Genomic DNA, 12,960 nt, shown 5'->3' on the forward strand with positions numbered 1-12,960 from the left:
GGAATCCCTATTTTGCTGTGTGCGTGGGGAGGCTGATGAGGTTGTGCATGTGGGCTCTGAGGCCTGACTCCAGCTGGGGGCTCCCCATCTCCCTACGTGCCCCTCCTCTGGCCTGACTTCTGCCCCAGCGGCCTTCGTGCAGCTCCTCGACTGTGCTCCACTCCTTTCTCCCAGGGAGCCTCACACCTGCTGTCCCCGGGCCTGGGAGGCCAGGCAGAGGACAAGGACGCAGGCTCTTAGCCAGGCGTGGTGGTGGGCGCTTGTAGTCCCAGCTACTCAGGAGGCTGAGGCAGGAGAATCACTTGAACCCACAAGGTAGAGGTTACAGGAGCCGAGATTGCGCCATTGCACTCCTGGGCGATAGAGCAAGACTCCGTCTCAAAAAAACAAAAACAAAAATAAAAAACCCCACAGGCTCTAAAGTCAGAGGCCTGGGTGGGAATCTCTTCACCTCACTGCTTACTGACGCTGAGACTTGGGGCAAGTTACTTAACTAAGAGATGCCTCCTTCCCTATCTGTAAATGGGGAGAAGATAATGGAATAATAACCTCAGAGTAGTATTCTATGTCCTCAAGGAGCTACTGTAAGTGAGACACTCAGAGAAGGTCCTGAGTGTTTAGTAAATACTAGCTGTGAGAGTTATTATTATTGTTATTATTATTTTTTGAGACAGGGTCTTGCTCCATTACCCAGGCTGGAGTGCAGTGGTACGATCTCGGCTTGCTGCAACTTGCACCTCCTGGGCTCAAGCGATTCTCCCACCTCAGCCTCCCGAGTAGCTGGGACTATAGGCTTGCACCACTGCACCCAGCTAATTTTTGAATTTTTTGGTAGAGACAGGGTTTCGCCATGTTGTCCAGGCTGGTTTCAAACTCCTGGGCTCAAGTGATCCTCCCACTTCGGCCTCCCAAAATGCTGGGATTACAGGTATGAGCTACCACGCCTGGCCAGGGTTGTTATTTACCCAAATCTTTACCTAAGTAATTATCCCTTAGTCACTCAGATCTTAGCTCAAACATTAATTTCTCCAGGAAACTTTCCCAGATTCATCTCTCTTCTACCCCTAGACGAGGCAAATTCCCCCACTTTTCAGCGCTAGCTTTGCCTAACTCCACTCTTTGGGGGTGTCAAAGAGTATGACTTTTTTCATAGCAGGTAAAAAAAAAATAATCACAGTTTGCTATTGAATATGAATGTGTGTGATTCTTCGATTGTTTCCCTCCACAAGGCAATAAAGTTCATGAGGGCAGATGTGTTCTGATTTTTTTATTCAGTCACGTATCCCCAGGACCTAGGGCCTGGCTTAAAGTGTTAATAGATTGAGTAGAATGTCATGTAACAAATTGCTACAAACAACATGCAATTATTATCTCATCAGTTTTGTGAATCAGAAGTCCAGGCGTGACTTATCCAGGTCCAAAACTTCAGCATCTCAGAAGGCTGCAATCCGGATAGCGGGTGGGCTGTGTTCTTATGTGGAGGCTTGACCAGGGCAGAACTCACAGCCAAGCTCACGCAGGTGTTGGCAGAATTCAGTTCCTTGAGGATGTTGGACTGTGGACCCCACTGGCTGTCGGCTGCAAGCTCCCCATGTGGCTTCCTCAATGGCTGCTTAGTTCATGAAGCCACAGGGAGCCTCTCTCTCCAGTCTGCTAAGAGGAAGCTTTATATAAAGTAATCTAAGCAAGGAGTGACCTCCCTTCATCTTTGCCGTCTTCCATTAGTTAGAAGCAAGTCATAGGTTCCATCTCATAGATAATCCATAATTTTCTTTTCTTTTTTTTTTTTTTTTTTTTTTAGAGACAGGGTCCTCACTCTATTGCCCAGGCTAGACTCAAACTCCTGGGCTCAAGAAATTTTCCCACTTCAGCCTCCCAAGTAGCTGGGACTACAGGCACATGTCACCACCTCTGGCTTCATTAGTGTTTGATGAATGAGTAACTGATCGACTTAGAAGGCCTAAGACATCCAATCTAGCCCCAGGGATGGGAGGAAAGAGGTCCCAGGCTAAACATTTTGAGAGTCAATAATGGAGCTTCAAAGCTGCAAGGGACCTTACAGACCCACTGGTCCAACCCACCCTCCACCCCCACACCACGGTTTACAGATGCTGGAGAGGTGAAGATGGAGAGGTTAAACCATTGCCCAAGTCACTTGGTGGAACAGCAGGCTGGAAGCCTTGGTCTAGGCAGCTCCCAAGTCCAGTCCAGCTATGAGCCCTACGGGGTGTTAGGCATGAACCAGGGGTTGGCAGCCGGATGAGTAAGAGCTGGGTACTTTTCTGCCTCCCTGAGAGCAGCAGGACCCCGGGCTCTCTGCGGACAGCTAAGACAAGAAGCCGCCCTCTGAGGGGGTGGTTCTCAAATTAAAGAGGGCATCAGAGGCACAAGGGGAACGAGTTTAAAATGCAGGCTTTTGGCCGAGTGCGGTGGCTCACACCTGTAATCCCAGCACTTTGGGAGGCTGAGGCGGGCAGATCACCTGAGGTCAGGAGTTCAAGGCCAGCCTGGCCAACATGACAAAACCTCATCTCTACTAAAAATACAAAAATTAGCCGGGAATAGTGGTGGGTGGCTGTAATCCCAGCTACTCCGGAGGCTGAGGCAGGAGAAGGTTGTTAAGCAGGCTCCTGGGCTCACCATGGAGATGGACACCAGATGCTGGGGCAGTTGGGATCAGAGCTGGCTGGCCCAGGGTCACACTTTGACAAACGCTGCTAGCTTGTGGCTCACGTTGGGTAAACATTTGTCATTGGAACCTGCGCAAACAGCTCTTGGGTGAACCAAGTCACCAGTATGGGAGGGACCCACAGGAAACTGGCGGTTTGTGCTCTGGCTCCATTTCTTTCAGGTGGAGGTACCGGTAGGGACCGGGCTGGGTGTCAGAGAGAGAAGTAGTTGCAGGGCACTGGGGGGTCTGAGTTCTGTCCTGGCTTTGGTGAGCTCACTGTGTGACCTTAGGCAAGTCTCTGCCTCTCTCTGAAACCTTGTTTTTGTTTGTTTGTTTGTTTTTGAGACGGAGTCTCGCTCTGTCGCCCAGGCTGGAGTGCAGTGGCGCCATCTCAGCTCACTGCAAGCTCCGCCTCCCAGGTTCACGCCATTCTCCTGCCTCAGCCTCAAGAATAGCTGGGACTACAGGCGCCCGCCACCATGCCTGGCTAATTTTTTGTATTTTTAGTAGAGACAGGGTTTCACTGTGTTAGCCAGGATGGTCTGGATCTCCTGACCTCGTGATCCGCCTGCCTCAGCCTCTCAAAGTGCAGGATTATAAGCGTGAACCACTGCACCTGGCCTGAAACTCTGTTTTTAAAATTGTCTAAAAGGAAGAGGACGTGTGTGTGTGTGTGTGTCTGTGTGTGTGTTTTGAGACAAAGTCTCGCTTTGTCTCCAGGCTAGAGTGCAGTGGTGCAATCTTGGCTCACTGCAACCTCTGTCTCCCCGGTTCAAGCGATTCCCCTGCCTCTGCCTCTTGAGTAGCTGGGACTACAGGCACACACCACCACGCCTGGCTAATTTTTGTAGTTTTAGTAGAGACAGGGGTTTTACCATGTTTGCCAGGATGGTCTTGATGTCTTGACCTCGTGATCCATCTACCTCGGCCTCCCAAAGTGCTGGGATTGCAGGCATGAGCCACTACGCCCGGCCGAGGACACTTGTCTTTAACCACCCAGAATCCATTCTCTCCTCCACTGGCACAAGAGGTTCCACAGGGTCGGCCTGAGGACCCCAGCAAGGCTAAGCAGAGAACTGCACTCCAGTGGCCCAACAAGTGACCTGGGGCTGGTATATGATCCAAGCCAGAGCCTGGGATACTCCACGCTGGGGTTTGTATTAGAATTGCCGGATTGTTTCTCTGTAAGCCCTGGGAGGAAGTAAGCCAGGGTTGTTTGTCGTGGGCCCTACAAAGAGACTCCCGGAGGACAGAGCTAGCGTGAGGGAAGCAGGACAGACAGGCAGGGAGATGCCATGTCCAGATGACATCATTTGAACCCCTGGGCCCAATGGTACCCGCAATCATCGAACATCCCAGCCCAGGAGCCAGGAAATGCTCTTTATTTTTTGCCTGTTTGCCTTCAGTTTCGGTCACTTACAACCAAAAGGACCCTAATGCAGAGAGCTACTGCCCCCATACTGAGAGGTTCACGTCATCAACCTGCAGCCCAGGAGAGCCCTCCCGGCCAGGCGGCCCTCCTGTCCCCACACCACCCCCAGCTTCATCTGGCCAACTCCAGTTCCTGCCAGCATCTCATCATGAGATGTGTCCTCCCCTAGAAAAGCTTCCCTGAGCCCCAGACTCCCTTAGGTGCCCCTGCCATGCTCCCATAACCTCTGTGTCTACTGAGGTCTCAGTGGGACAGAGGGAAAAGCGATGGTTCATTGTAACCCACACCTGACGCGCCAGCTTTCCCGTGGGAGGAAAAGCAATGAGCCACACATCTCTAATCAGCAGGGAAATCCATCTTCCTCCTCTCCCTTCCCCTGCGAGCCTAAGCGGGGGTAGGAGGGAGGCGAGGTCCGGAGCTGGGCGGCCACAGGAGTGGAGGAGGCTTCTATCAACCCACAAAGGCACCTGGAGCAGCTGCCCGCTAAGGCTGAGGAAGCTGAATCGTTCTAATAAAGCAGAATGGGGACCGGGTGCAGTGGTTCATGCCTGTAATCTCAGCACTTTCGGAGGCCACGGAGAACAGATTGCTTGAAGTCAGGAGTTTGAGACTAGCCTGGCAAAACTGGTAAAAACCCATCTCTATTAAAAATATTAATACAACAAATAGCTGGGCATGGTGGCATGTGCCTGTAATCCTAGCTACTCAAGTGGCCGAGGCAGGCGAACTGCTTGAACCCACGAGGTTGCAGTGAGCCAAGATCACACCACGGCACTCCAGCATGGGCGACAGAGCGAGACTCTATCAAAAAAAAAAAAAAAAAAAGCCACGCACGGTGGCTCACACCTGTAATCCCAGCACTTTGGGAGGCCAAGGCAGGTGGATCATGAGGTCAGGAGTTCGAGACCAGCCTGATCAACACGGTGAAACCTCCGTCTCCACTAAAAATACAAAAATTAGCCAGGCGTGGTGGTGCATCCCTGTAATCCCAGCTACTCAGGAGGCTGAGGCAGGAGAATCCCTTGAACCTGGGAGGCGGAGGTTGCTGTGAGCCGAGACTGTGCCACTGCACTCCAGCCTGGGCGACGGACTGAGACTCTGTCTCAAAAAAAAAAAAAAAAAAAATGTATACTGATGGAACTGGGGTGTGAGCAGCATGGTGGTGGTGGCAGCGCTGGTGGAAGCCGGAAATTCAGCGTTCGATTCTCATATGCTTGTGTGGCTATGACACAAAGACCCTCCCACCTTCAAAATCGTTCTGGAGGGTCTCGGAGTCGTGTGCTGCGTGGTGTCTGTGCTTAGTGGAAAAGAGGGGCCCAAACTCCATGTTGAACTTGGCAGGAGTAGTGGTGGGGGGATGATGGTGGGGAGGGAATCATGAGAGATGGGGAAAGGCCAGCGAGGGCAGGCGGATAGGGTCAAATGTGACCATGGGTCCTGAAGCCCCCGAGAAGGTACAGAAGTCTTGCAGAAGCACATGGGCTGGGCCTTCAGCTGGTATTGGGTGACACCAACTTTTGTCACACTGCCGTGTCTCACTGTCAGCTCCATGAGGGCAGGACTGGGTCAGTCTGAGTCTCTCTTTCATCTCCAGCCCCCAGCCCCCAGCCTTGCTGTGAACTTGGGCAGCCTTCCCATTTCACATCATCTTCCTGCCTTCAGACTTAGCCAATAAGAGTCGACTTCAGCACGTGCTTGTTCCCGACTCTTCTCCTGCATTGTCTCACTTCATCCTCCTGTCGCTCTCTCCATCACACAGGTCTGGACTCTGGGGTGCAAAGAGGTGAAGAACATGGCTCAGGCTCACGCAGGGAAGGCTCCATCCACTTAGGATTTTAACCCAGGCTTTCTGGTTCCAAGCTGAAGCCATTAATCACCTTTTACAATGCAGTCCCTTTTGCTAGTCCTGCTGGTCAGTGGGGTTGGTGCAGATTTAACACTGCTAAGATCTCCTCCAATCCTCTTCTTCTTCATTTTCTTATTTTATTTTAGGGACAGGGTCTCACTCTTTTGCCCAGGCTGGAGTGCAATGGCACGATCACAGCTCACTGTAGCCTTGAACTCCTGAGCTCAAGCAATCCTTCCACCTCAGCCTCTCGAGTAGTTGGGACTCAGGCATGCACCACCAAAACCAGCTAATTTTTTATTTCATAGAGACAGGATCTTGCTATGTTGCCCAGGCTGGTCTCAAACTCCTGGTCTCAAGTGATCCTCCTGCCTCCACCTCCCAAAATGCTGGAATGACAGGCGTGAGCCCCTGCACCCAGCCCCCGCTCTCTTCTTTGAGCTCTGTCTCCCTCGCTAAAATGTAAGTTGCATGAAGGCAGGAATCTCCGTGTTCCCTGGTACCTGCCAAGTCCTGTATTAACTAGTAGAATTAACTAGCACGTGCGTGAATGGGAATGTAAACTGATGTATGTTGCTCAAGCCAGCCTTCCTGAGCGTGTTGCCCCAGCCATGAGGCCTGCCCTGCTGCCCTGATGATGACAGTCATCTGGGTCCTGGCTGGTGGCTCCGGGCATATTGTCACTGCAGTCTGTCAAGCCGAGTTGTTGCACTCCTGCAGCTCAGGGCCATCCAGCCACCGTGGGACTCAGAGGTTTATAAGACGCCCAGCTGCTGCTTGTGTCTTTATGAGTCACCTCTAATCCATCACAGCTCAACAGGGAACCAGTGCGGTGATGGTTTCCTGGGATTACACATGTGAAATCAATGCCCAGGCCTGGCTGACTCTGTTCTGCAGACAGGCCAGGGCCTCTGTTTCCCAGGCCGGGCTTGACCGCTTACACGCTGTGACTTTGAGCTAATCACTTCCTCTCTCTGAACCTCAGTTTCCCCATCTGCCATATGAAGGTGATGACCCCTACTCCCCCCGCAATGAGACAGTGGATGAGGGGGATCCTCTGCCTGGTGCACCTGGCTTCCATGACCAGTGCTTTGCTGAAACTGATCATGCCAGTTGTAGCCTACTGCACATTCTTCATGCACTTCTCATACAGTCCTTAAGACCACATGACCTCTGGGTTTGTCTTCTGTTCCCTTAAATGTTGGTGTGAGCTGATGGAGCAGAGAGAAGGGAGGAGCAAAAGGCAATCAGGGGCTTTGGAAACTAGACCCAAGATCTGAGATTGTACCATGAGGATTGTGGAAAGCACCAGAGAGTTTTAAACCAGGAAGCTGTTAAAACACACCTGGGTAGACCTGTGCTTTAGGAGGGCCATTTTGGTTTCAGAGCAGCACACAGACTAGGCAGACGGCAATAGGAGGAAGGCCTGGCAGGGAATCTGAGATGGACTGGGCAGGGGAATAACGTGTGTGATACGGATTGGCTGTGTCCCCACCCAAATCTCATCTTGAATTGTAGCTCCCATAAGTCCCATGTGTTGTGGGAGGGACCCGGTGGGAGGTAACTGAATCATGGGGGTGGTTCCCCCATACTGTTCTTGTGATAGTGAGTAAGTCTCACGAGATCTGATGGTTTCATAAGGGGTTTCCCCTTTCACTTGGTTCCCATTCTCTCTTGTCTGCCGCCATGTAAGACATGTCTTTCACCTTCCGCCATGATTGTGAGGCCTCCCCAGCCACGTGGAAGTGTGAGTCCATTCAACCTCTTTTTCTTTATAAATTACCCAGTCTCGGGTATGTCTTTATCAGCGGCATGAAAACGAACTAATATAGTATGAAAGTCCAGGAGAGATGCCAACAGAGAGAATGGCAAGAAGAACCCAAGAACCCAGGGAAGCTCTGAGGTCCCAGCATAAAGAAGGGTCCAGGAGAGGGGATGAGATGATGCTAAGAGTGAAGAAGAGGCCAGATTGGAGAGGGCTTTAAACCACATGAAAGCGTGTGGATTAATTTTATCCTAAAGCCAGGGGAATGGTTTTAAAGAGAGAAATTCCATCCTGGCTGACACGGTGAAACCCCGTCTCTACTAAAAATACAAAAAATTAGCCAGGCGTGGTGGCAGGCGCCTGTAGTCCCAGCTACTTGGGAGGCTAAGGCAGGAGAATCGCTTGAATACGGGAGGTGGAGGTTGCAGTGAGCAGAGATCACACCACTGCACTCTAGACTAGGTGACAGAGCAAGACTTCGTCTAAAAATAAATAAATAAATAAAATAAAGCGGGAAATAATATGAACGAATTTAAGAGGAGAAAGATGAGTGCTAAGGAGTCAAGAAGCCACTGCTGTTGACCAAGCAAAAGATAATGGGGCTGGGTGCAGTGACTCACACCTGTAATCCTAGCACTTTGGGAGGTCAAGGTGGGAGGATCACTCGAGGCCAACGGTTCAAGACCAGCCTGGGCAACATAGCAAGACCCCATCTCTATTTTAAAAATGATAATGATAATTAGGCCAGGTGAGGTGGCTCACGCCTGTAATTCCAGCAATTTGGGAGGCTGAGGTAAGATAATTGATTGAGGTCAGGGGTTTGAGACCAGCTTAGGCAACATAGGGAGACCCTCATCTCTACAAATAATTTTTAAAAATATTAGGAGGCCGAGGTGGGCAGATCAAGAGGTCAGGAGATCGAGACCAACCCGGCTAACACGGTGAAACCCCGTCTCTACTAAAAATACAAAAAAATTAGCCAGGTGTGGTGGCGGGCACCCATAGTCCCAGCTACCTGGGAGGCTGAGGCAGGAGAATGGTATGAACCCGGAAGGCGGAACTTGCAGTGAGCCAAGATCACACCACTGCACTCCAGCCTGGGTGACAGAGCAAGACTCCGTCTCAAAATAATAATAATAATAATAATAATAATAATAATAAAGGCAAAAAATAGTAATTGAATTTTTTTAAAAGTTAATGGGTCTACTTTGGGGATATGGCCAGATTCTAGAGAAATTGATGAGGTAGATGCTAAAGACTTGGCAATTAAATGGATGGAGGAGATATAGAGTCTAGGGCAAGTCCTAGGATGACCTTAGACAACCTGGTGATACCGTTTCCTGAGATGGAAAACACCAGAGAAGTTGAGTGCAGTTTAGGTCAATGATTGGCCAGATTTTCTTAAAGATTCCAAGATTTAGGCCAGGCACGGTGGCTCACGCCTATAATCCCAGCACTTTGGGAGGCCAAGGCGGGTGGATCACCTGAGGTCAGGAGTTCAAGACCAACCTGGCCACCATGGTGAAACCCCTTCTCTACTAAAAATACAAAAATTACCCTGGCATGGTGGCGCACGTCTGTAATTCCAGCTACTGCGGAGGCTGAGGCAGGAGAATAGATTGAGCCTGGGAGGTGGAGGTTGCAGTGAGCCAAGATCACATCACTGCACTCCGACCTGGGTGACAGAGACTCCGTCTCAAAGAAAAAATTAAAAAATTAAAAAGCAACAGACCAGCCTGGGCTACATGGCAAAACACCATCTCTACTAAAAATATAAAAAACCAGCTGGGCGTGGTAGCACACACCTATAGTCCCAGCTACTCAGGAGGCTGAAGTGGGGGAATCGCTGGCGTCCAGAAGTTCAAGACCGGCCTGGGCAACATGGCAGAAGCTTGTCTCTACTAAAATTACAAAAAAAATTAGCCAGGCATGGAGCCATAGACCTTTAGTCCCAGATACCCAGGAGTCTGAGGTGGGAAGATCGCCTGAGCTTGGGAGGTCGAGGCTGCAGTGAGCCGAGATGCACCACTGCACTCTAGCCTGGGTGACAGGAGTGAAACCCTGACTGAAAAATTTAAAATTTTTAAATTTTTAATTAAATTAAAAATTTAATTAAAATTAATTTTTATTAATTAATAAAATTTATTTTATTAATATATTTTATATATTAATATATTAATAAATAATTATTTTATTTTTAATAAATATTTAAAAATATTTTAATATTTTTAATTAAATTATTAAATTATTAAATTTAATTTAATAATTGGCCAGGCTGGTCTCAAACTCCTGACCTCAAGTGGTCCGCCCACCCCAGCCTCCCAAAGTGCTGGGATTACAGGCGTGAACCACTGCGCCCAGCCTGGTTCTTGTGGTTGTTGTTGTTTGAGATGGAGTCTCGTTCTGCCGCCCAGGCTGGAGTGCAGTGGTGCAATCTCGGCTCGCTGCAACCTCCGCCCCCTGGGTTCAAGAGTTTCTTCTGCCTCAGTGTCCCGAGTAGATGGGACTACTGGCATGTGCCACCACGTTCAGCTAATTTTTTTGTATTTTTAGTAGAGACCAGGGTTTCACCGTTAGCCAGGATGGTCTCGATCTCCTGACCTCATGATCTGCCTGCCTCGGCCTCCCAAAGTGCTGGGATCACAGGCGTCAGCCAGCCATTGCGCCCCATGGCCCTGTTTTGTTTTTGTTTTTGTTTTGAGACAGAGTCTTGCTCTGTCGCCCAGGCTGGAGTGCAGTAGCGTGATCTCGGCTCACTGCAACCTCTGCCTCCCGGGTTCACATCATTCTCCTGCCTCAGCCTCCCGAGTAGCTGGGACTACAAGCGCCCATCACCACACCCGGCTAATTTTTTTTGTATTTTGAGTAGAGATGGGGTTTCACTGTGTTAGCTGGGATGGTCTTGATCTCCTGACCTCGTGATCTGCCCGCCTCGGCCTCCCAAAGTGCTGGGATTACAGGCGTGAGCCACCGCGCCCAGTCCTGTTTGTTTTTAAATGGGAGAGATGTGTTTAAATCCCTCTGATGGGAAGAGAAAGAACAATTGGGGCTACAGTGGTGGGGAGGGAGGGAGATGAATGATGACTCTGTCACTAACAACCCTTGGGACCATGGGCAATGGATTTACTGCCACTTCCTCATCTGTAAAGTGGAAGTAATAACAGGATCTGACTCATCGGGCTGATGTGAGGAGGGAAGCAGCCAGTGTGTGCACATTGCTCAGGGCATAGAGATAAGATACCATAAATGTTACTCCCATTATCAGCCTCTCCCATGGCTTCTAAAAGGAGCAAGTCTAGGTGTGCAGGACCCCACTGTCTGCAAGGTTTCCCAGCTTGGAAGGTGGCCCTGGTGATCTGGAAGCATCTGGAATTATTATTAATACTTTCTTCTGCTCCTCTGTGACAGCTTAAATAAATTGGATTTTTTAATTTTTTTTTTTTTTAAAAAATCAATAGGAATAACAGGAACATAAGGTAGGTGTAAAACCCAGAGCTTAGTGGAAGTACCAGAGGCAGGATTTCGATGAGGGTTTGATCTCCTCTGGTTCATGGGATATGTGAGTGACTGCTGTATAGTTGGTCTGGGGCCAGACCTGCCTGACCCCTCTTTTTTTTTTTCTTTTTTTCGAGATGGAGTCTCACTGTGTTGCCCAGGCTGGAGTACAATGGTTTGATCTTGGCTCACTGCAACCTCCACTTCCTGGGTTCAAGCGATTCTCCTGCCTTAGCCTCCCGAGTAGCTGGGATTACAAGCGTGTGCCACCATGCTTGCACAGTTTTGTATTTTTAGCAGACATGGGGTTTCACCATTTGGCCAGGTTGGTCTTGAGCTCCTGACCTCAAGTGATCCTCCCACCTCAGCCTCCCAAAGTGCAGGGATTACAGGCATGAGCCACAGTGCCCAGCCTTGACCCACACTTTTTATGGGGAAGAGAGGGCGGTGGGCCCTTTGCAGCCTGAGTTTTCACTGCACGTTGGAGCGGGAAGGGTCTGTGGTGGGTGGAATTGGGTCCTCCCCAAATGCATGTCTACCTGGAGCCTCAGAATGTGACCTTGGTTGGAAAGAGGGTTTTTGCAGAATTAATTAAGGAAAGGGTCCAAATGAGATCACTGCATTTGGGTGGACCTCAGTTCAATGTCTGGTGTCTTTATGAGAGGGTGCACAGAGGCACATATACAGCGGAGAAGGCCACGTGGAGACAGAGGTGAAGACTGGAGTGGTACAACCAGGGAATTGCCAAGGTGCCAGGAGCCACCAGGAGCTGCAAGAGGCAGCAAAAGATTCTTCTCCACAGAGGGAGCAGAGCACCGCAGACACCTTGATTTCAGGCTTCTGGCCTTTAGAATTGTGAAAGGAGACAGTTCCATTGTTTTAAGCCACCCAGCAGAAGGTCATTCATTATGGCATCCCCAGGACACGAATACAGTCTGGCTTCATGCTTGATCTAGGTTGGTGAAGGAGGACATGGGGTCCTCTGAGGCCATTGTGGTGACACTGAGTAGCCCGAGGGACCCTTTTCAGCATCAGAATGGTGGGAAGTGGTGTGCAGACCACAGCCTCGAACACGCAGAGTGGGAGGACTGGGGTCTGGCGGCCTGCTGGGAGGGCCTGTCCAACAAAAGACCTTTTGATCTACCAATTTTTTTTTTTTTTTTAAGAGATAAAGTCTCGCTGTGTCACCCAGGCTGGAGTGCAGTGGCTCAATCTCAGCTCAGTATAACCTCTGCCTCCCGTGTTCAAGCGAGTCCCCTGCCTCAGCTCTTGAGTAGCTGGGATTACAGGCACATGTCACCACACCTGGCTAACTTTTGTATTTTTTGGTAGAGATGGGGCTTCTCTGTATTGGTCAGGCTGGTCCAAACTCCTGGTATCAAGTGATCAACCTGCCTCTGCCTCCCAAAGTGCTGGGATTACAAGTGTGAGCCACCACACCCAACTGATTTACAAATATTTTGAAAATACTACTTACGAACGGCCCAAGAATTTCACTTCTAGCAGTTTACCTTAAGGAAAAAATAAAAAATTCAGATGAAACCTTATCCTCCTACATGTTTTTCAAGACACTTTTTTTTTTTTTTTTTTAAACAGGGGATGCGATCTTGCTCTGTCACCCAGGCTGGAATACAGTGGTGTGATCACGGCTCACTGCAGCTGGGAGCTCCCAGGCTCCAGCAATCCTCACACTTCCCAAGTAGCTGGCACCACAGGCCTGTGCCACCATGCCCGGCTGTTTGCATTTTTAG

The sequence above is a fragment of the Theropithecus gelada genome, chromosome 20, assembly GCF_003255815.1.
Source record: "Theropithecus gelada isolate Dixy chromosome 20, Tgel_1.0, whole genome shotgun sequence".
NCBI lineage: Eukaryota > Metazoa > Chordata > Mammalia > Primates > Cercopithecidae > Theropithecus > Theropithecus gelada.